We start from the raw sequence: 24,967 nt of genomic DNA on the forward strand, positions 1-24,967 counted from the left end.
CTTCACCTCATTTGTGACTACTAACACTGCCATGCACTTCACCTCATTTGTGACTACTAACACTGCCATGCACTTCACTGTGGCGTCATTGCACTTCACCTCATCATCATAACCTTACGACTACTCATATCTCATAACATTCTTCCTTGTTGATTTGTTTTCATTCTTTATGTAAAACTCATCATTATTACTGTCTCATATTGATGTTACTCATGCTATGTGTATTTATCCTTATGTCTCCTGCTATGGTTACAACAACGATAATAATTCACCTATCTGTATGAATAAAGTGAGCTTTTTTATTATTGTTGTTGGAAAACTTCATAGCCAATACATATGTTTACTTATCACTCACATACAACTTAGATCCCTCCCGAAGAGACGACGTTATCGTCTGCGGAAAAGAGTAAAAAAAAATCCAAACTGAAAATCTGAAAAATAAACACACTGCTGAACAAGACTGCACTTATTTAATATAAAAACACATTTACACGTGACGTTTCGACCTTCTAGCTAAGATCCTCATCAGACGTCCTGAGTTATACAAAAAACTACTCAAGTGTATATACACAATTACTCTCCCTATCTGTTCTCTCATTGGCCCGTTCAAACAGCCAATCAGATGCGTAGAAAAATATATCTAAACTGCCCAATGGGAAAACATAACATTCTACCATAAAGGAACAACAAGGAGCAAACAATCATTGAATACATTAATTCATATACATTTTTCTGTATTTATCAATAATATTTCTCCATTTTTTATTAATGCTGATACCTTTGGTCCAATTCATTAAGTTTACATCCCCTTCCTTGTCTATCCACGAGGCCTCTTTCCACTTTCTCTGCCACAATCTTTTTTCCCTTTGCAGTACAATAACTTCTTTCCAGTTCACATCATGTCCTTTTCTTTTCTTTTACGTGTTTAAAGATTGCGTTAGTTTCTCTGCCATATTTCACATCACTTTTATGTTGTTTAATTCTTTCTTTCAATAATTTCCTCGTCACCCCAATATTTTTCATATCACAATTCTTACAATTTATACAATAAACGACACCTTTCTGATATCTTTTTTTCTTTTTTCCTCCCTTTGCTTTTTACCATGCCCAACAACGTTATGCTACCTTTCCTATACATTTTGACCCTTTGCTTTCTTCACATCTTTCTTTAAAATCTCGGTATCTTCTCCTAACAATCTAATGCCTTTCCATACCCCCTCATTGTCCTCCCCACTTTTACCTTTCCCCGAGACCACAGATGCTTTAACGATATCCCTTTTACTATAACAATTCTCATACAGCTGTTCTTTAAAGATTTTCGCATTCTCTTCTACATTCTTGTAACAAATTTTGGTAATTCTTTCTAACATATTTCTTATGAAATTAACTTTTGTGCTTCTATCTACATTACTTTTCTTATTACAATAAATACCAGCACTTCATTCTTTTTGATACCATTGAGTCTTAATGCTCTTCCCTTCCTTACTCATTAAAATGCCAAGATAACATAATGCACTCCCTGCTCTATCTCTAGTTCTAATTCTATTCCCTTCTCCTTATCTTCAATACTACCAACGAACTCTATCAACTCTTCTTTTTATCCTTCCCTTTTCCCAAAGCAATAATCAACGTATCTACATAAAAATCGAATCTTTTCTTTCCCCTGATCTACCACATCCTTCTCCCATACATTCATAATGATATCAGACAATACCGGACTTATCTTAGATCCTATACTTAAACCATCCTTAATCCTATATATGTCATTCTTAACTTTGCAGAAACCAAACTCCCATATTAAGTTGAGGGCTTTACTAACTTTCTCCCATGTCCAGCCTTTAACACATTCTTCCCCATAACGTCACGTGTAAATGTGTTTTTATATTAAATAAGTGCAGTCTTGTTCAGCAGTGTGTTTATTTTTCTGATTTTATTTGCAAGACTTATGACTATGATTGTATGTCAGTTAGAAAATCTGAATAAAAACGTTTTTCACCAAATTTTCCATCTGATTACTAGTTACAGCACATAAAAAATAATTTATTTACTAATTAGTTTAATACCATTGTTTTATGGTAGTATTATAGTATATTGTTAAAACATTTGTCTTCAAATTGTCAAATATAAATCACAGTAAATTGTATAATCTGCTGTCACAAAAAATATACCATACTATTTTCCGATCGGTATATGGAAAAGTTACCATGCTATTTTGGATCCGTATTGTAAAATAGTATTTTCCATACTGTTTTACTGTAAATTGTTAATTATATGCAAACTCCGTTAATTTTAAATGACTGAAGTGAGTTAAACTTACGATGATGTTTTAAAAGCTGGTCATTTGGGGGGGGGAGCACGAAATCATTTAGGAGGGCCTGGTCCCGACGGACTCCCCGTGACTACACCCCTGCTTCCATTTCAGCAGCGAGGCTATATAAAATGCCTTCGAAACTAAAAAAAAGTAAATAACAAAAACTCATTATTCCATGTCCTTATTTTCATTTTAATTATTCATCTAAACTTTGAAAATATATCGAAATTTTATCGGAAAACTCCCCTTTCTATCTTACCAGCAATAATGAATATGTAACTCCACTAATTTCTCTAATTTCTCTTTTACCCAAAAGTTATTGGTAATACTGTATAACTCTAATATCAAAAACCAAATGCTTGGTTTCATTTGCCAAAACTGAAAAAAATATATAAACAAATTCTTATATCCGATTGGTCGAACGCCTGTCCACGGAATTTAAAGGTAATTTCAAAACCTTGTTCCCTTTTTTGGGATATTTCCCACGTTTCCTTATAACAGTTTTCCAGTAAATAATTCCCAATGCTTACATAGATAGATATATTTAAAATCTATGTAAGCATTGGGAATTATTTACTGGAAAACTGTTATAAGGAAACGTGGGAAATATCAATCAGATATAAGAATTTGTTTATATATTTTTTTCAGTTTTGGCAAATGAAACCAAGCATTTGGTTTTTGATATTAGAGTTATACAGTATTACCAATAACTTTTGGGTAAAAGAGAAATTAGTGGAGTTACATATTCATTATTGCTAGTAAGATAGAAAGGGGAGTTTTCCGATAAAATTTCGATATATTTTCAAAGTTTAGATGAATAATTAAAATGAAAATAAGGACATGGAATAATGAGTTTTTGTTATTATTATTATTAACACATTGAGACATTTTGCAATTGAGGATCCTAGAATTAATCATAGAGCAACTTGACAGAGGAGTGATTTGACAGAACAATCAGTCGCTTAGTATGTATTATTTCCAATCAAATAGATCCAACTTCAGAATCGTGCTTGTGACTTTCAGGAAAAACACGAGTAGAAAATCATTTCTGGCAAAACCCACGATGGCCAAACTCCACTTCGGACAAATCCCACGCAAACATAAATAGTATCTCTTGTGCACAAATCATAAAACTGTCGATTCATAATCTATGATTCCGCATTACTCTAAAAATTTCAACATAATATATAAGCTAACCAAGAAGGTTATGTCCCTTTTTCAACCACCACCTTCGAACATTGATATGTCATCTGGAAGATCAAAAATAGTCCCCAACAGCATCGACAACCTTCTGCTTACTTTCTTTATTTCTATGGATTCCATCGCGGTAGAATGTGGTGGGCCGGAAGCGAAGAAGGTACCGGTATCAAGTGCATTTTGCACCTCTACTAGGGATTTGAACTGGCATCCTCTAAGGTGATTGTCCAAAGATTGGAACAGATGATAATCGGGGAGAGCAATCGCCGCGGAGGCTCAGTGGTAGGATGTTCGAAGCTCGCCCAAGTGTTTTATGGCCAAAACCATCGTGTGCGTGCATTTCTCGTGGTTCTACTGTTTTCTCCCACTTTCTTCATTCCACCATTTCAATTTTTTTTTCATCATCACTGTCTCCTTTAGCCTAGCCGGCATAGTCGTGGGAAGTAAAACTTAAAATGTTCCATTTCACTTAACAGAGTTCCGTTTCGCACTGTGAAACTACAAAAAAATTACAAGGTACCCAAATCCAAAACCGGAAACTGGAAATTGATCTGTCATGTCAGGTTGGAATCCAGAGATAAAGTCGGAGATATAATTTGTTCTAGACAGGTAATATACACGAAAAGTCATTTTCTGCTACCTATTTACGCTCTTGTTCTAAAGGGATCAACATTGAAACTGAAAGTTATACATTGTTTTCTCTTCGGGTTTTGGTAGAAGAAACATTTAAACCTGTGCGTTTATTTATAAGGAAAATACCGACTTCTAGTTAAGTATGTGGTAGGCAGCGCCACTATATCGCCTTGTTTCTTCTTGCATATCTTTGGATAGTTTCTCAGTTTTCCCGGCAGGTGGCAGGACAGGGAACGGCCAAGGGGCTATATACTTTCAACAGAAAGGAGTTTCCGTCTTTTCGTTGGCATTGGCAATCACCCATACAGCAGCAGCAGCAGCGGGACCGGCACCGAAAGCCAGATTTGGATAGGCAGAGACAACTCATCGAAGATAGTGCCCCAAGACTTTTATTACGTCATACAGTTTTTGATTTGAGCCACATGTGTGAAGAAGTGCGACCAGTGGATGGACTTACGTTAAGTATCCAACCCCTTTCTTTTTTAGCTGTACTGTCAGAACCCTTGTCATTTGTATATAATTTTGTAAATATATAACGTGTAAAATTTTGGTTATCATTTCACAGAAACAAAACCACCCTGATCACTCCACGCGCAATCTGCACAACTCAGACAAAATGCACACTCACATTTTCTTGAGCGCAAATGCAACGGTGACAAGTAGATACTGCTTCTGTACTATCCATCAAAGTATTATGGTTGGTGCATCCGTCTCTTCCGAATAAATGGTAGAATGCAGATGCTTATGTACACGAGAAAAAGAAATTTGGAGTAACATTGGGAATCCCACCCCCAAAAAATCCCTTTATGAACGTTTGGCACCGTCTGGAGTGGCCCTAGCTACAGATATCAATCAATCTCATAACATATCATTGTACATACAAAATGAATGTGCCTAGTTTCATTGCGATATCTACAATCCGACGGAAAAGTACTTCTACTCCTGTTTGAAAATACCACATTTCACATATAAATAGGGAAAAAGATATAAAAAAATCCCAAAAAAATATTATTCACCCGAGTTATTCGCTTCAAAATTATACCACCTTTTAAATAATACTATGTGCATGTGTTCATAATGTATACATAAAAAGGAAAAGTTCGATAAGTATTAAAATGTCCCTGCAAAAGATGATTTTTGGAAACTTTTACGCTCTATGGAGTAAGATAAAGAATGGTAAGGGGGTTGGAAACTCTTATGATTCATTTGCGAGTAATGTCCAAGAACTGAGAACCTAAAGTAACAGTAAGAAGTATTAATAAAGCTTTCTTTTCTTTCACCGTTGCTACTTAAAAAAATCTATCGTACAACAATAAGCATTCCTTCAATGCCAAAATTCAAGTGGCGTATAACCATGCGAATGCAATTGTCAAAGTGTTATATGCCTTAGAGATGAGCCAAAAATTACTTTGAACATATACTGTATTTTTCAGGGGATGGTAATTGATTGAATATGTGTGCGTAGTAAGGTCTATAGCATATATTCGATAAGGTTTTAGGTCGGAAATATAACATATTTCAGAGACACTCAATTTGCATTTAAAAAATAGTTTGTCGCTATCGATTTCTGTTCTTGTTTCAAAGAGATGAGAATTGAAACCATTAATTTTACATCATTAACTTCCGGCTTTAGTACAGAATAAAGAGTGGAATTCAAACGTATCTTTAGGACGTTTCTTACTATTCATTACTGTTTTGACCTGAAGTGAGCAAGGTTGACCTGAAATGATTGATTTCTGTTACTTCAGGTTTCAATAAAAGTTAAGTGACAAGATATATATCTTATTCTCCTCAGACCGAATAGACATATGAAAACCGTATTTCCCTATCTCCACGGTTTTTGATCTATGGGAATCTACATTGAACCCGGACAGAATAGATGATTTGTTCCACGTCGTCAGGTTTTAGTAGGGGGAAGGGGATCGACTTGCAATTAAGTCATAAAGACGACGAATTCATTTCTTTTAAAAAATTCTTATTTTTATCTATTTTTCTGTGGTAATTAACTTTAAAGCCGGACTTTATTGATTTCTACCATTTCAGGTTGAATAGAGGGTTAAGGAATGAGATGGATCTATTCTTTGAACACTGAACCTATATGAAACAACTAGTCGCTCTTATTCCGTTTTAGCTCTCATGTCAACGGAAGATTGTATTTAGACGTTCTATCGGATTCGCATTAGCTTAGCTTGGGAAAGAGTATAGTTCGGAAGTCTAGCCAGCCAGACATTTGCTTTAATGTTCACGTCCAAACTTAAATAGAAAAACTTAAATTTACAGAATTGAAATAATTGCCTAAATAAGTAAAATTGCACTTGATTTTGTTGGTACTCAAATATTACCCACCACAATCCATTTATCAGTCAGTTTGATACTTCGGCATTTCTCCAGCCAGTACCGTGCCGCGAGGGGGCGAGCGTTGCAACGGCCCCGGGCGCCGAGGAGAGGGGGTGCAAAATTCGAGAGAGAAAAAAAGGAAAGAGAGGGAAATTTACTTGGAATATATGGCACGGCACGGCACGGCACTGACTAGAGCAGACGGTTCTACCATTTTTTTCACATTTCCTACATTTACAGGTTAGGTTAGAACTTTGTATTTCTTTTAGTAGAGTATGCACTAAATAAAGAGCTCCATTAGTTCAGGAGAGCTCAGTATAAATACAGTATGGGCGTAAGGAATGAAAACTCCAGTGCATGAAATACGAACCAATTTGTGCTAGGTACCCACTAAAAACCACGTATGCTATATAACCGAATCAGGCAGGAGTTCAACAGGGGAGGTCCGAGCGGTAGTGAGGGGGTGCGTCCGTAGGGTGCAGGCGCGTCAACGAAGGGGGGTATACGCATAAAACAGAATAGTGGAAGAGCACCTTTTCATTTAAAATACTATCACTTTCACTCAAAATGCACATTAATATTCTGTGGAATGACAGTAATTACTTATTTACACCCTCATTCATTTACAAAATGTTTGACATCGTATTTTACCTATAAATTTTCTATTTGGCAGTACCGTCTGCTCGAGTGAACCCGATACTTTTGCAAATTTTTAGTAACATAATAGTTAAAATAAATATTTACAGATGGTAGGTGACTATTGTGCTATTTGTTCTTGCAAATTGAAACATCAAACTGTAATTATCTTCTTTGTGTATGAACGCCGATTTATATAATTGAAATAGCTAACTAGAAGTTGAATTAATTTTGCTCTGAATTCATAAAAGTTTCTGTCCGGACTACCGTTTTTTAAAACACTTAATGAAATTATTACGTTTACTTTAGTTTTTATTATCTTTTCCTGTCCGTGAATTAAAGTATTGTAGACTCTTTCTTTAGTATTGAAGATTTAAGAATGAATTTTATTGCGTAGAGATATTATAGCTATCAAGATAAGAAAGATAACATCATTCTGCAGCCTAGGATTACCACTGACAGTAAAGTAGGTTTCTTTAGGAAACCATAGTCAATCAACTTGGTTATGAACCGCACAATGGAGAATCGGAGAAAGATTAAACGGAACACAGGAACTATTTGACATATATGGCACAATATGATAAACAAATTTATAAGACAGTAAAGTTTAATGATATTGTGTACATTTAAAGGTAGAATACAAATAGTTACTCTCATATTTTTACTTTGGAGTTTTTTTTTTGGGGGGGGGTCTCTACATATGATTAAATTTCCAAACATATTGAATTGTAATTGAATTTAGAACACAAAGTTTGGAGCTCTTGTGCCGTTTTCAACATGTACACAACAATGCAACAAACAAAATTTGAAGAGGTAAAAGAGCTCCTTAGTGTTCGATTCCTGGTGGAAGCTTATGTGGTTCGGATTCCACGTTAATAAGTTGATCCACGTCTCATGTAGCCTTGCTGCTGAACGGGACGTTAAACTCTATGTCAAATCAACTGAATTGAAGAGATAAAAATGGAACACAACTAGTTATTTTTACTTTTTTTTTACCTTGAAGTAGAGGGTGTTTCATAAATAACGCAACTTTTGAAGTGTTCGCTATTTCTGTTCTAGTTAATTGGCAGCATTGAATGTTACATCTGTTGCCTTTGTAGTTAGTTGTCACGAAGCATCAAATAGCATATGATCATTATCTGTTTTGTGTATAGGAGGCAGATATGGAGGGCTTCACGACAGATCCACATTCGTAATATTTAAATTTTCACTATATCACCACACTGTTCCCTCGTGAAGCGTTTCATTCCGACCCGTACAGAAAACAAATGACGATCATGCATTATTTGGTGCTAGGTGACAAGGACAACAGATGAACATCGTGTAACATTCAGTGCTGCCAACCTACTTGAACAGAAATTGCGGACATTTCAAAAGTTGCCTTCTTTACGTGACACCATTTATTTTTCCTGTGACTTGCTACATCTAAATTGGGATTTTGATATAAATGTGATCTTTCGATATAGTAAATTCGGACTGTACAAAAAAAAAAAAAAAAAACTGATATTGCAATTGACAACTGAACCTTGAACACCTCAGATTTGAGGCGGTTTCTTTCATTAATGACAAAATCCTTTCGTCATGAGTATTGCTTACTGGGACAGAAAGAGCTCCTTAAACATTCAATAGTAAATGTGGTATTCACTTTTCGAAACAAAACTCACCCAAAGATTATCAACCTTTCTACCATTAAGGTTGGTTTAAAGGGACAATTTCTGCCGATAGATGACACCACAGTCTTCGTATCTCTCCCATGTATTTTTTGTCTTTCACGAAAATTCTCGATTTCTCTTACAAATTTCAACCTACTGACTTCAAATATTTTGAAAAGGAACTTCATAATCTATCGAAGGCAACAGTCCGTGCCGGTTTTTTATTTAGAATTTTCTTCATTGTTGAAATAGCTTGATTGTTGAAATGGATATCCAAACCTTTAACAATGGAACTGTTTCAACAATGAAGAAAATTCTAGATAAAAAATCGGCACGGATTGTTCCCTTTAATATGTTATGAAGTTCCATCTCTAGAAATTTGAAATCTCTAGGTTGAAATTTATAAAAGAAATTGTAAATTTTCGTGAAATTAAAAAAATACATTGGACGGATACGAAGACAGTAGTGACATATATCGGCAAAACTTGTCCCTTTACACTAACCTTAATATTCTTTAAAATACTTTTAGGACAAAGTATTCATTTTGCAATTTATTTTAGTCTATTTTTATCTTTTATATCAAGTAGTTTCAATAACTGAGTTTGGTCTTTCATATTAAACTGAACACTTAGAATTTAAAGTGCTTTTTTTTTTTGTTAAAATGGGAGTCATTGCCAAAATGCCAACTTAATTTGATCATTTCTGTATGAACTCTGCGTAAATTTGTTCAACACAAACGCAAAAAACGATTTATTTGCTGGTGCATAAGGTCTCTGGCTCAATTCCCGGCCAACTAAATTTGTGGTGGAGAACATTATTGATTGTTCATTGATTTTCTCGGAATACTCCCGTCTCCTCCCACATTCTAATTCCACTTATTATTCCGTCATTATTTGCTTACTTTAACCACTGTCTACCTTATTCTAAAATTGCATTGCGTGGGAAGTTAAACGAACAGATTTCAATTCATTTCCATTTCTAAAAGATTTGTCATTTAACCTATTTTGTAATTCACTTCAAAATGAAACAGCAAATGCAAAAAGATTAAGTGTAATTGTCCTTTTTTTTTTTTTTTTTTGCATTTCGTGATTATTTAGGTCATTTCAAATGACTGGTCCATTCCTTACCTTAGAGAATTTAAAACAAAAACGTAATCTTACACATGGTATATTCTAAGTAGTCACCATCATGTTACGCAACTTTTAACTGAGTGGTCATTATAATGATAATTTGCCATATTAGTCATGTTTGTTTTGTTAAAAAGGCGTTTGAAATGTCGCAAATTTCAGTGATTTTTTAAAAATGTAAATTGAGAGTCTCATGAATTACTGTAAAACTCATGAATTACTTCATCGAAAATCTGCATAAAAGCATTTGATTATACGATGATTGACGGTCAATTAGTAAACTAAGAAATACTAAAAATGTAAATACTAACAGAAAAACGTAATGTCTGATTAGAGCTAGAGATTTTATTTGGAATATAAGAGACAAGGAGAGAATAGCGAGTCAATGAAAAAAAAAGCGAGTAGGGTGATGTGGGGCAATGGGTGACGCTCAGTGGCGTATTTAGGGGGGCTTCCGGGCTTAAGCCCCCCCCCCAAATATTACTTACTATATAGTAAAGTATATGAAATATCTTGCAGAATTTTCACATTTTCAGGCAAAGCCCCTCCGAAAGTTAGCAAAGTCCACCCCCGAAACAAAATCGTAAATACGCCACTGGTGACGCTTAAGAATTTAGAAAAACTGATAAAAAAATCCCTTAGACACATTGAACTGACACGTTATACTTATGCATACCTTTGGTAACAAACTAAAACCATTAACTTACAAAAAGTCTTAGTATTTTTTTTTTTTTTTTTCAAAAATGATAGGAAATGCAGGTTTGCAATTGGCACTTGTTGTCCCACACTTTGGGGCAAACAGCGACAGTTATGCTCATTACTAGTTAATTATTTATTTTTCATATTCGATTCTCGGCAGGAACTCATGTGGTTCGGTTCCCAAGTTAAAATGTAGGTCCATGTCTCCAATAGCCTCGCTGCTGAAAGAGACGCTGAACTTAAAATCAACTCAAAGCTACCGCACAATATCACACAAAACAGAAATATCGAAGTCGAACCCTGATGTTTCCAAACCCATGACCAGAATATTTGGCTTGGCCGTGTACGAAATTTAATGGTTTACAACCTCGAGCCTCCCCTTGCAGTTAGTGACGGCGTAACAACTACCTTTTAGAGAGAGAGAGAGAGAGTTTCAAAACAACACCGACAACATTTTGGAGGTGATTCCTGACACTAAGATAAGACAAAAAGTATAGACCAAACTGGGTACCCAAATGCTTCCTCTCGAAGTTATAGACTGCCGAAGACAAAAAAAAAAAAAACAAAAAAAAAAAAACAAAAAAAAAAAAACTTGAAAGGTCTATAGCTCTAAAACTGTGGGACCTACTGTAGTCGGGTCAAGACTTCACTTAGGAACTAATATTTGGACTCTCTAAAAATACATGTTTCAGAATCCTAAGATACTCACTCAACAATTTTTATTGAGGAAGTTTTCCTACTGGCATATAATTTGAAGTATTCACAAACTACCTCTTAAAAAAGTGTTGCGGAAGTACCGCAGGATTGTGAAACTTGAATATTCTGATTGGGCACATAGTACTTAAGTGAAATTTTGACTCGACTACGGTAGGTTCCATAGTATTGGAGCTATGGACCTTTACAGTTCATTGTTTCATGTTTTCTGGAGTCTATAACTCCGAAAAGAAGCATATGGGCACCCAGCTTGGTCTATACTTTTTTATCTCATCTTGGTGTCAGTAATGACCTCCCACAAGTTGTCGGTGTTGTTTTGAAACACCATGTATCACCCTGATACACATATTACATTTGATCATATTACATAATATGCTACGACACCATTGTATCAGAATTTGAAATTTTAAGGGCATGAAAATTATTTATCTTGAATGAAACTTAAATATGTTTTCTGTTGTTTTTACAAGTGTATGTCAGCTCCTGTGAAGAACATCTGCTCTCAAACAAAGCAAGCACAACTGCATCACATGATCCAATTCGTGATCCAATAGTGGTTATTTCATAAATAAATTCCTAACCATTTGTTGAACGGTACTACGTTTGCCAGAATTGCAAATAGAATTAAAAATTACCTGAGCAGCTATAGCAGAGGAAATGTTTAACGAAAATATCGAGATAAAAATCCGTTATACCACCCCTTCCCACCCGCAGACGCTACCCTCGATTCAGGCCGGTAGCCAGCCCAAAAATGTAGGGGGGTGGGGCGGCTGAAGTTAGGGTAGGCCCGATCCAACCATAACATAGTTCATCACCATATTATAGTTCAATTGCAAACCTACCGTGAAAATTTTAGGGGGGCCAGCAAAAATTATGGGGGCGGTCCCCCTAGACTCCCCTGGATACGGGCCTGCCTCGATTCCAGTGGAAAATATAATTTTAAATTAAATGGTATCGGGAGTGTCGCTGTTCATTTCAGTGACTCCAAAAACTATTGATTAGACATTACTGCCTGGGGACTAATTGGAAATTAAACAACACCGATAGTGTCACTATTCTTCCCAGCGACCCTGAAAACTATGGATTCCACACTAATATTGGATGTTTTCCGACATTTTGTTTTACGTGAAACCCTCTTCTGATCCACACGTCTCATCTCTTCTCACCTCAGATCTAAGAGGAGTTGACCATAGAAAATTCTTATATTTTATTTTTAATTCCATTAAAAATATCCCATCCTTAAAATGTAAATCTTTGAAAATGATCTGACATGTGTGTACTTGCTTTCAATAAAAAGTTGCTATAAGGAATTTCAGTTTCATACGTTGATAGGTCCCTGAGGTATCATTTTTAGTACAAATGATGTCCATCGCTTTCCGATGCATTTTAATCAAAGTAAGATGTTTAAAAAAACACAATTCGAGATTGGTGATAACTGTCTGAAAAAAAATCATTTCTATCGGTTCAGATGCTTTCCCATGTTTCCATCATTAAAAAGTTTACTTTTATACAATTAGATTAGATAGTCATTTTAAGCTTTGATCAGTACAAAATGTAAACTATACTTAAAATTAAAATTCTGAGATGGTGCGGGTAACCTTCTTCAAAAACATAAAATTTAAAACGTAAATATATCAAAAATCTGCATTAAAGTATAACCAGTTTCATTTTGTTATGTGTGTAAATAACCAATAAAATTGCTTTGTTTGAAGTTAGGAAAAATTATTTTATGATTATGATTTATTTTAAGCGCATAAAGTAGTTAGGCCGTTCCGGTCAATTTTATATTCTAGACAGGATATTTATTTCATAAACTTATGATGGAACACGTAGTACGTCTTCCTTTATTTAGGCCCTATTCATTTCTGTAAATAAGTCGGTGGTAGTTCGATGTTTACTGCTTAACAATTGCTAAGGAATAACTGATTTGCGCCACTTAGCATTCCCAGCAGCCGACCAATTACAGTCAAATACAATGCAGAGTGCGTAATTGAACAGGTCCTGTTATCTGCATAAAAGGCATTGCACAAAAGCTCTGTATTTAGTCGAAAGTGCATGGAGTGAGGTGTTTGACGTTCTGTGAATTTCAGGGTGGTAGAGCAATAATTAAATGCAAAATTGCTTCAAGACAGCATTTGATTGCATAGGATCGTGGACGCGCTGTTGGACGACTGGAAGGTGATCAAAATATTACTACTCTGGTGACAACAATGTGTGTCAAAAAAAAAAAAAAGTATCATTTCGCGATTGATTAAAGGCTGCGGAAGGTGGAAATGCTATGCAAAATCGTGTCGGTAGTTGTCGAAGGAAGACAATACATCAATACGATTGATATGTATCGTTAGTGACGAAAACGAACAGACAGCGCAGTCCACGTCAAATGGCTGCAGTCCTTGCAATCGCTATGGTTACACATGTATCTACCAGAACCATTTCGCGGCATTTAAATTAGGTTGATTTGTACACACGAAAGCCTGTTAATCCTACAGTGCATCATTTTATTTTCTGTGAAAGAAAAATAGTTTTGCAAGAGAAAAGAAAAATGAATGACGGAAGTACCGGTACGCTTAAAGTGCCATCTAAGCGGAAACTATGGAACTACAACTAGCTTCGAATATTCCCAATCTGGTTCAAAATGCATTAGCAACTGTTATAAAATGTTACATATCGTTATGTAGGAAAGCACAGAATACATTTACCACTACGACTCACATCTGTCCCTTTATGCATTGTAGGGTTAATTCAACCACGTTGCTTCAACCACGCAATCGTCGCGAATGATTACAGTGGCGTCAGGAACATGTTGGTTGGGATCAGCAACAGTGATCCTGAGTGATGTTCTCCGATGAATTCCGTTTCATTGTGACAAGTGATTCTGGCCACCAGTCACGGTGAAGAGAGTGGGGAACACGTTAAACACAAAACAAATCTTCATAAACGTGATCGCTGTGGCCACGTTGTAATGGTCTTGGCAGACATTATGCACAATAGCAGAATCCCACTTCATATCTTTGAATGAAGTGGCATGACATCGGAGCGGTATTGCAGAAAGATTCTTCTGAATCATATTTGTCGTTTTCGGGGTGCGGTAGGTCCGAACTTTCTGTTTATGGACGACAATGAGCGCACACATAGGACGGATGCAGTATCAGACTCACTCGAACGTGAAAATACTACACGTATGCAACAGTCTGCTTACTCTCCGGAACTTAATCCGATTGAGCATGCCTCGAATGTCCTTGGTAAATGTGTTTCTCAACAAACTCCCCCTCTCCGAACCGTGGAAGAACTGACAAACGCCTTGTGAGAGGAGTGGGACAATATCCCCCAAGGACTCCTCACTAAATTTATTGGACAGTATGAATAACAGATGCTCAATGTGCATTAGTGTCTGAGGAGGTCACACATCTTACTGAGGTACTTATATTTGTGTCCCTAAGGCAGGAAGATCCATTTTGCATGGCTGTTTGGATTTACTCCAAAGAGCATCATTTTTTCTTTTTTCGTTTTCTTCCTTTTCCATGTGCGCAATTTGTAAGGTTTTCCAAAGAATAACTGTACACTGTCTCTACTGCATATGTACTGCATTCATTTCTTCCCTCAATGTATATTCTGTCTATTCTAGCCGATGAATGACACTGTTCCTTAGCATTTGTTAGACAGTGTATTATTTTGGAAAATGCCATAATCGTGAAGTCGTTTTGATAAATGATCAAATTTCAAGTATGAAATAGTTTTTTTTTTTTTAGATAAAAAGGGCTGTACATTAGTACGATACCATATATAGATGCTTTGGCTACTAACAATTATTGGGAGCGCGGTGGCTCAGTGGTAGAGCGTTCGCCTTCGGTGCTTGGGGTCCCTGGTTCGATCTCACCTCGCACCGTTTGGACTTTGTGGTAGACAAACACCATGTTCGTGGGTTTTCTCGGGGTTCTCCCACTTTCTTCATTTCACTCATTTCTCATAATCACCGTCTCCTTTAGCCTAACCGGCATAACAGTGGGACGTAAGACTCAAGTATTTCATTTCATTTCATTATTGTGCGTGTGTTATTTATTCTTCCACTGCCGATTCAAATGTTGTGACGAATGGTCAATTTCAATGGTTTGCGTTGCAACCAGAATCAAGAAATAAAGGGTAAAAAAAAATTCACCGAAATCAGCAGGATTCTAGCTAACATACTTCACATCATTCTGCTGTCTTCTAGTAACATAAGACTTAACATATCTATATTTTACATATGACGTAGATGAAAATGAAATGAAATCTTTAAGTTTTACGTCCCACGGTTATGCCGGTTAGGCTAAAGGAGACGGTGATGATGAGAGATGAGTGAAATGATGGAATGAAGAAAGTGGGAGGAAACGGGAGAACCCCGAGAAAACCCACGAGCACGGTGTTTGTCCACCACAAAGTTCACTTGGCGGGGGCTGGGATCGAACCCGGGACCCCAAGCACCAGGGGTGAACGCTCTACCACTGAGCCACCGCGCCCCCCATGACGTAGATGTAATTGATTTTTTTTTTTTTTCAAAAGTGTTCAAGAAACAACCAAGCAAACTTACATTTAGTCGCAATGTCAAATATAGCACCTTCATGACAGAGTAATGTTTCTTTATCTAACTTACAGAATTTAAAGTGGTCCAGGTCTTGTGTAGGATCAGTTTACAAGTAAACAACTGAACTGATTGAAATGGGTTTTTAGATATAGCTATTAACTACTTCGAACTGGCTTTTAATCATGTTTCTTCAATTGAATTGTGTATTTTAAGAGAGACAGCGATCATAATTTATGCGAAACTTGAATATTTCACGAGCCCATCAAAAAATTTGAACATGGAAGTCGGTACATAAACTAATTATTAAAAAGTCAGGCACGTGCCCAGCACTCTTCAAAATTCTCGTTTTAAGGGGGGAAGCGGCTATACTGACAGCGGCCTTGTGCTATTTTGTTTCATCGCAACACGCAAAAACAGCTGAACAATTTGAAATTGATTTTGGATCATATATAGTACCTACCACGATCTATATGTTTTTACCATGCCAATTCGATTCAAGGATTTATCATAATGGGCATCGGGGTGAAACTTTATATGAAAATCTGAGTACCGCGCGAACTTGTCTCGCTAGGAACATGAAACTCATTATATAATCTATTCATTCAAAATAAGGACACGTGTCCCAGGGTTTCCAAATGTCCGGTTTTAAGAGAAGGAAAGGGGTAATTTCTATGATTATTTTTGCCACATTGAAATGAACATTGTCTGGTGTTTGTAATTGCATTGTGGAAAAACTACTGAGTAGTTTGAATTAATTTTGAATCACAATTAGCACAATCCTATATGAGAGAAGGGATAGACCGTGTAGCCTAAACGTTGAAGTAGACAATGAAATAGGTGAGGATCAAAAAAGGGTTTACTATTCTTTGGGATGAGTTAGAAAAGGTAATATCCGAGATAAGGAATAGAAAGGCAGCCGCGGTAAATAATATACCTATCGAATTCATTAAAACTATGGGAGACAAGGGAAAGAAACTGTTGTCCCACTCTGCTTTGAAATATATGAAAAACGAGAGTGACCAAAGCTTTGCTGAAGACGATCATGATACCAAGGACTAAGAAATCGAACCCAAAGAGATGTGAGGATTATAGAACTATTAGTCTCGTATCTCATGAAGCAAAAGTTTTTGCTTCGAATTTTGTATAGAAAGTTGTATGGAAGAACAAATGAAGAAGTTGAGGATAAACAGTTCGGGTTCAGGAGAGGTAAGGGCACAACAGATGCAATTGGATTATTAAGAATGATCAGTGAAAGATTTATAGAAAAAGGGGAAAGAGGTGTATGTTGAATTTTTTGATCTGGAAAAGGCTTTTCACCGCGTGAATTGGGAATTGTTGTTGAGAGTTCTAAAGAATACTGGGTTAAAACGTAAAGATCAAAGACTCATAAGAAACTTATATATGAATCAACAAGTAAGTGTTAGGATAGGGAAGAAACTGAGAGAGCAGAGTGCAATTGGAAGGGGGTGTTGTCCAGGATGCTATCCGTCGTCAATATTATTTAATATCTATCTAGAAGAGATAATGAAAAAGAGATTACATGATGAAATATCATTTCAGTAGGAGGTAGAATGATGTATAAAATTTGAAGATGATATGGCCCATGTTGCAGAATCTTAAAAGATAATCAGTAGGATATTAGAAAAGTTGAGGAATCGAGGAGTGTAGTATTCTTAGTAATGACCTGAATTGCGAACGTGAAATAAAAGGAAGGAGAATATTCTCGAAAGAAGCATTTAGTAAGAAGCAAAGCCTGTTTTACGGGACCTTGAATAAAGTGTAGAGGGAAACACTTATAAAATGCTTCGTGTAGTGTTGTACTGTATAGAGCGAAAAGTGATGCAAAATGATTGGAAGACTTCGAAATGTGGGTGTGGAGAAGAATGGAAAGATTTAGTGTGTCTAGCGGAAAATCAATGAGTAGGTGTTAGAAACGGGGGAGAAAAGAACCCTTTTAGACATTATAGAGAAGAGGAAGAGAAAATGGTTGAGACATTGGCTAAGAAGAAACAGTATCATTAAGGACGTGTTAGATGGTATGTTGTCAGGAAAGAGAGGGAGAGGGAGAAGGAGGGTACAATTAATGGACCATATAAAAACAGAAAGATCATAACGTGAAGATAAAGAGGTTAGCGGATGACCGTGGAACATGATAGCTTCTCAGCTGCGGCAAGTGACCTGCCAATAATGCCAGAAAACGTATTATGATGATGACCATAAGTGAGGTTTCTACCACGTTACCTTCATTGAAAAACGTGTTTTAATAGACAACAAAAATACAGGGTTATTATAAATGATGGACCCATTTTTAAAGATGTGTATTTATTAAAGTACAAATCCAAAATGAACAATATTTAAACCAATGGATAGTGAAGTTTTAGTTGTTTTTTTTTTTTTCAATACATTATAAATGTTCAATGTGTCCACCGTCTGCTGCACGGCAAACATCTATGCTGTAGCTGAACCCGTCCCACACACGAGCAAGTGTATCTGCGTAGTGTTACTGAGTGCACGGCAGCTGTGACTGAAATTGCGTAAACCAATGCTTAATGCTTTTTCTAGTTGGTGGTCCAATACCGAATTTTGTACGAAATGCCCGCTGCACTACAATTTGTGGCTCACTTCTTGCGAACTCAAGAACGCAGAAAAACTTGTGCTCCACGGTAGCCATATCACTCAAAACTGATAGGGAAACGAATAGCGACCTATTGTCGCGCGAACTCTACCGGCCGCTTCGGGAACCATCATTGCCCACCGAAACTTTCAACCTTCCTTTTTCCATTGGTATAAAGATTGTTCATTTTGAATTTGTACTTCAATTACTGCGAATTTTTAAAAATAGGACCATCTTTTATATTAGTAGTGTACATTCTCACTGAAATGTATGTCATAAGAGCTGAATACTGTCCAAAGACATTCCGAGAATCTGTTTTCACCGTGTAAAGAAGAGGCCATTAAGTTAGTGTTATAATATAATAGGGCAGACAATACACCAAATTGGAAACGCCTATAAGTTTTCATTTCATTGCGCGTTGCAGCAAGTTCCTCTCTTTAAAACGGGCACTTTAAAATAATCATTCTCTCAGCGAGACACCTAACGGCTTACATATGTAATTAATTTGCTATTGGCAGAAATACGCCTGACTTTCGCACAAAATGAAAAACATTTTGATTAATACTTTATTTAAATTCTCTCTCATACATATAGATAACTGACTCTTAATAATCGAAAACCTCAATTCAATCCCTGGAAGTAAAGTTTCTAATACAATAGGAAGTCGAAAATCCGAACTAATTGGAACCAAAGATAGTTCGGATTTTCAAATTGTTCGGATTTTCGAAAATGACCAAGCAAATGCCATTTAGGCTTAAACTGTACGATATGCTGTATGTTTTTTTTTTTTTTTTTTTTTTAAGTTTCGGATTTTTGACGTTCGGATTATCGATGTCCTACTGTAATAAAATGTATATATCTTGGAATTCATTATATTTCAAGACATGAAGTTTAGTATTTAGTCTTGTCCTTTTAAAAGAAGTAAGACATATTTTTCAACCCCTTTTTATATTTGCTGTAGGTAAATGATCTGATATAATGCCTTTTTCTTCCCATGTTGGTCAAGTATAGTTCAGCGTTATTGAAACCCTGTAATGCAGAAAATCCCCCTTCCTCTCTCTCTCTCTCTCTCTCTCTCTCTCTCTCTCTCTCTCTATGGCCTATGGAACCCGGAGGTTCAATGCCGCGTTAGCAAAAGCTCTCCACTGACTTCTATCCTTAGCCAATTGGATCCAGTTTCTACTTTGTATTCTAATCTCTGCGAGATCCATCTTAATATTGTCCTCCCATCTGCGCCTAGGTCTTCTTAATAGTCATTTTCCGATTGTTCTTCCAGTCAAGACTTCGAAAGCGTTTCTACTTTCTTCAATTCTAGCTACATGACCTACCCACTTAAATCTCCTAGACTTGATGACCCTAACAATGTTTGGTAAACCGTATAAATTTTGTAACTTCTCGTTATGAAGTTTCCGCCATTCCCCATTCCCATTCCTATTTAGTCCGAACATTCGTCTCTGGATCTTGTTCTCAAATACTTTCAGTCTATGTTCTTCCCTCAGAGTAAGCGACCATGTTTCCCTACCATACATAATCACAGGTATGTTTATCGTTCTATATATTTTAAGCTTCAAATTCCTGTATAGAATTCGCGACGACAAAAGATTTTGAACCGAATAGTAACACGAATTCCCTGATTTTAGTCGACATTTAATTTCTTTATGATTTTCGTCTGTTAATATTGATACTAGATATTTGAAACTATCCGCTTTATCAAAAGTATTAATTAATATTTTAACGTATCCATAATGTGTCATATTACGGTCCCGACGCACTTCCTTGTATTTAGTTTTCTATGCATTTACTTCTAAACCCATGTCTCTGCAAGCGTTTAATAAGACTTCTGCATTTCTTTCTATTTTTTTCTATCATCCCCTATGTAATGCAGAAAATCCATAAATAATAATTAAATCTAAAATGCATATAGAAAGACAATGTGGTCTCCGTTAAAACAATGAGAAATCAAAAATTGTCAAAATTTTAGAATTTATTAAGTAAATACAAAACTACACACAGAACCACAGACGCGTTAGTTGATACAAAAAAATGCATAACTTTTGTGACTCCAGCAAAACGTTAGATGCATAATTTTTAAGGATGAAACTAAATGCATAATAAAAACTGTGTTAATTGATGCACTTGTGTGCATAAAATTCATTATGCAGGTAAACGTTTTGCTGAAATCTCAAAATGTTATGCATTTTTTGTCTCCTACTGAAGCATTTACATGCATTAATTGAAACAATGGTTGGTATCGCTGGTTGCATATTCCCTAAATATACAGGATTTCCAAGGGTGTGAAAACGATTAAATAAATTTAGAACACTAACTAACTAACTAACTAACTCTATGGCCTATGGAACCCGGAGGTTCAATGCCGCGTTCACAAAAGCTCTCCACTGACTTCTATCCTTAGCTAACTGCATCCAGTTTCTACTCTGTATTCCAATCTCTGCGAGATCCATCTTAATATTGTCCTCCCATCTGCGCCTAGGTCTTCCTAATGGTCGTTTTCCGATTGGTCTTCCAATCAAAACTTTGAAAGCGTCTCTACTTTCTTCCATTCTAGCTACATGACCCGCCCATCTAAGCCTCCTAGATTTGACGACCCTAACAATGTTGGGTAAACCATATAAATTATGTAGTTCCTCGTTATGAAGTTTCCGCCATTCCCCATTCCCGTTCCTCTTGGGTCCGAATATTCGTCTCAGGATCTTGTTCTCAAATACTTTCAGTCTATGTTCTTCCCTCAGAGTAAGTGACCATGTTTCGCAGCCATACAGAACAACAGGCATGATTATCGTTTTGTATATTTTAAGTTTCAAATTCCTCGACAGAATTCGCGACGACAAGAGATTTTGAACCGAATAGTAACACGAATTCCCTGCTTTTAGTCGACATTTAATTTCTCCGTGAATATGATTTTCCTCTGTTAATATTGATCCTAGATATTTGAAAGTATCCACTTTATCAAAAGTATTATTTAGTATTTTAACGCATCCATAATTTGCTGTATTCCGGTTCCGACGCACTTCCATGTATTTAGTTTTCTCTGCATTTACTTCTAAACCCATGTCCCTGCAAGCGTTTAATAAGATCTCTGCATTTCTTTCTATTGTTCTCCTATCATCTCCTATTAAATTTACATCATCAGCATATGCCATAACCTGGTGAATACCGTTCAACTGTAAGCCCTGGTTGCTATCTTTGATTTTCCTTATAGCGTATTCCAAAACGAAGTTAAATAATAATGGCGACAACGCATCTCCTTGTTTCAGGCCATTTTCGACGTGAAAGCTCGTGGACAAAAAATTTCCTACCCGGACTTTATTTTGGGATTCATTTAAACATATCTTAATTAATCTAATTAGCTTTCTCGGTATTCCAAGTTCTGCAAGAACGTTGTATAATGTTTCTCTCCTAACCGAGTCGTACGCCTTTCTAAAATCAATAAATAGTTGATGTACCGGGGTATTGTATTCCCACTTTTTTTCGAGTATTTGGCGAATGGTAAATATTTGGTCGATAGTTGATCGATTTCGTCTAAATCCGCACTGATAATCTCCAATAATTTCATCTGCATATGGGGTCAGTCTTGCTAACAGAATATTTGAAAGGATTTTATAGGATGTTGACAGAAGAGAAATGCCTCGATAATTATTACAGTCAGTTTTGTCGCCTTTCTTGTGGATTGGAACAATTAAAAATTTAGAACACTACTAAAAATATGTAATCGAGGCTTTTTGGGTAATGCAGGACAGAGTACAGATATTCCATATTACATGAGAGCCTCTACGGCCATTTTGGAAGTAGTCATACTGGATTTGAGTTAATTAAGTGAAATATAGACTTTACGATACACTACTATTTTTGAAATAAAGTGTGATTTTTAAAGACATTAACAAGATTGTTTTCTATATTCTTTGTTAACGAAATTTTGATCATATAGGTCTAGATACAAAAACTTTGTATCATAATTTTGTTCAGGATGCAAACAAGCAGAGAGGAAACTACCATAATATCGTTACGAAATCACACCTTATTTCAACAATAGTATCGGATCGTAAAGTTCCCATTTCACTGAATTAATTAAAATCCAGTATGATACCTTCCAAAATGGTCGCAGAGGCTCTCATGTAAAGTGGAATATTTTCACTCTGTCATGCATCACACTAATAAACCTCGATTTCATAGTTTTGGTAGTGTTGTAAATTTATTCCATCGTTTTCACACCCTTGACAACCCTGTATATCAGATGTGCAATATAGAATTTAGGCCACTCAATTTATGAGATCCATCTAAACTATGTCACAACCATTATGAGAAAATAGTTACAAAAATAAGGCCTTCAAATAGTATATCTTACAAGTCAAAAAAGGAAAAGAACTCAATTTATTATACCTAGGTACATAGCTTTTTTTACAGGTTGCTCTACAAGAGCAGTTTTGCCATTTTCACTAAAGCTAAAATCCCAATCTTTGGTGAAATAAAAGAACATGGGTCAATGTTAGAAAAATCGTACCGATAGCATATCTAGCGATGGGAAACACAAAACTTTACAGAGTAAAAAAAAAAAAAAAAAAAAAAAAAAAAAAAAAAAAAAAAAAAAGTGGAAACTACCAACTCAGATTATAAATCAAACTTTGTATGTCTATGTTCTCTGAATCTTTCTATCGCTTTTTTATATTTTAGTATACTAATTTATGCCCGTTTGGCCTTTTTCCATTTCGCCTTATGCCCTCAAAACATTTTGCCATACAACATTTTGCCTGAAAACATTTTGCCATGCCCTCAAAACATTTTGCCATAAGATAAGGATGTTATCTTAAGGCGGAAGGGGAATTCCAGTTTGGCCTTTTCCTGCTTGACCTTATAACATACAAGGGAATTTTCACTCTGTTTCTGTAACAAAGAGGGATTTATCTTATTCTCAAGTGCAACGTCTCTTCTATTTCAGACAAATTAAACTCAAATATCTTAGAACATAAATTTTATTATCACACCCGAAATAGCATATCAAGTTTCTATGTGGATATAATACGAAACAGCATCAGTATATGAACTTACATCAATTTCACTGTTCTTAAGTCTATCTTTTAGGCGGTGAATCCTGTCGTCAAACCGTCTCTACCTTAGCTTTCTAAGTGTGTTTTCTAATAACCACTTGAAGTACTCGCAACTTTTCATTTTCACGTTGCCTGTCTTTCATTAATTCAATGAAAGAATGTATGTCTAAGTGATCCCTTGATGCCTTTCTTCGTAATTTGACGTGCCACTGTCTTGCATTGTTAGTCATTTGTTCTTGATCGTTTTCAAAGTGATTCCACAAGTCACTGCAAATAGGTAAAAATACATCATTAGCACATTAAAAATTCAAAGGATTGCAGGAGAATCTACGTTGGAAAGTCGATGGCAAAATTTTGGGTGAACCTAATTTATTTCTTTTGCAAAGCAAAAGAATGTGTTCTTTTGATAATTTACAAATCAGTGAATGTAGAATCTTCAATACATGCACGTCGCAAGAAAATCTATATTACACTTTACATTAGGTGTTAATGGAAAAAATGCTATACTGTAGAGTGCTCGGGATAGCTTAATTAATGATTTAATAATAAAAAACAATCATTAATTTTTTGCACTAAGCGCCATCTATTTATGTAGGAAAGAAAACATACTTACAGAGAAAATAACGTGTCACCATCATCCAGCCAAGTGTCTATAAGATAATCATGGAACTCCTCCTTCATAGAACGTCAGGCGCATCTTCTTGCAAACGTACAAACACTACATCTAAATGGGAAGTTGGTACCAGAGGCTGTGCTGCTGCATGTCGAATCCATCTTTTTACTTCAGTGTTCTCTTTGTACAATTGAGAAAGTTCTAACTGCTGAACCTTCCTCCAAACAGACTGAGAGAAGTGGAAGGAACATCCTGTGATTTTAACCAGGAAATACTTTATTTATAGCATTGATTACTACTTTCTTAAGATCAATAGAAACTTCTTTCAATTTGAAACGCAGTCCAAATTTCTCAGATTCTTCCATGATTATCTCCAGTAATCTTACATGTCTCTTGCTTTTTACTGGGCAATATGCAGAAGAGGAGAACAAATACCTGGCCGAAATATTTTCCGTGCAGGATGTACATTTGGGAGAAAAGGAGAGGTACAGTCTTAAGTGTCCCTCCATTGCAATCCTGTCGCACTGACACATAATTTTCAAAGTTCCAATAGTGCCGAAAACCTGTTGAAGATAGAAAGACTAGAATAAACAACACAGACATTCTAAAGAAAATGCTTTAATATTAATATTCTTACTCCTATTACTATTGTCATAACAGATTTTCACGATTTCAAAAAAAAAAAAAGAAAGAAAGAAAAAGAAAGAAAGAAAGAAAGAAAAAAAAGAAAATAAACAAGAAGAACGTAAGAAATGATAAACTATTTTCTTGATTACTAAAATATAACTTACAAGAATTCTACTGGTGTCA

The 24,967-nt window shown here is 35.8% G+C and overlaps 1 long non-coding RNA gene across 1 annotated transcript; it reads right to left on the bottom strand.

Annotated features, from left to right (window-relative positions):
- Window positions 1-23,618: 23,618 nt before the first annotated feature.
- Window positions 23,619-24,430, bottom strand: LOC145689107 (uncharacterized). The gene is made up of 2 exons (XR_014132098.1): window positions 24,158-24,430; window positions 23,619-23,811 (listed from the first exon to the last, which is right to left on the bottom strand). It is a non-coding gene; the product is annotated as an uncharacterized LOC145689107 (long non-coding RNA).
- Between the last annotated feature and the right edge of the window lie 537 nt (window positions 24,431-24,967).

This window comes from Thermobia domestica, chromosome 7 (assembly GCF_964235325.1).
Source record: "Thermobia domestica chromosome 7, izTheDome1.hap1.1, whole genome shotgun sequence".
In the NCBI taxonomy this organism is placed as follows: domain Eukaryota; kingdom Metazoa; phylum Arthropoda; class Insecta; order Zygentoma; family Lepismatidae; genus Thermobia; species Thermobia domestica.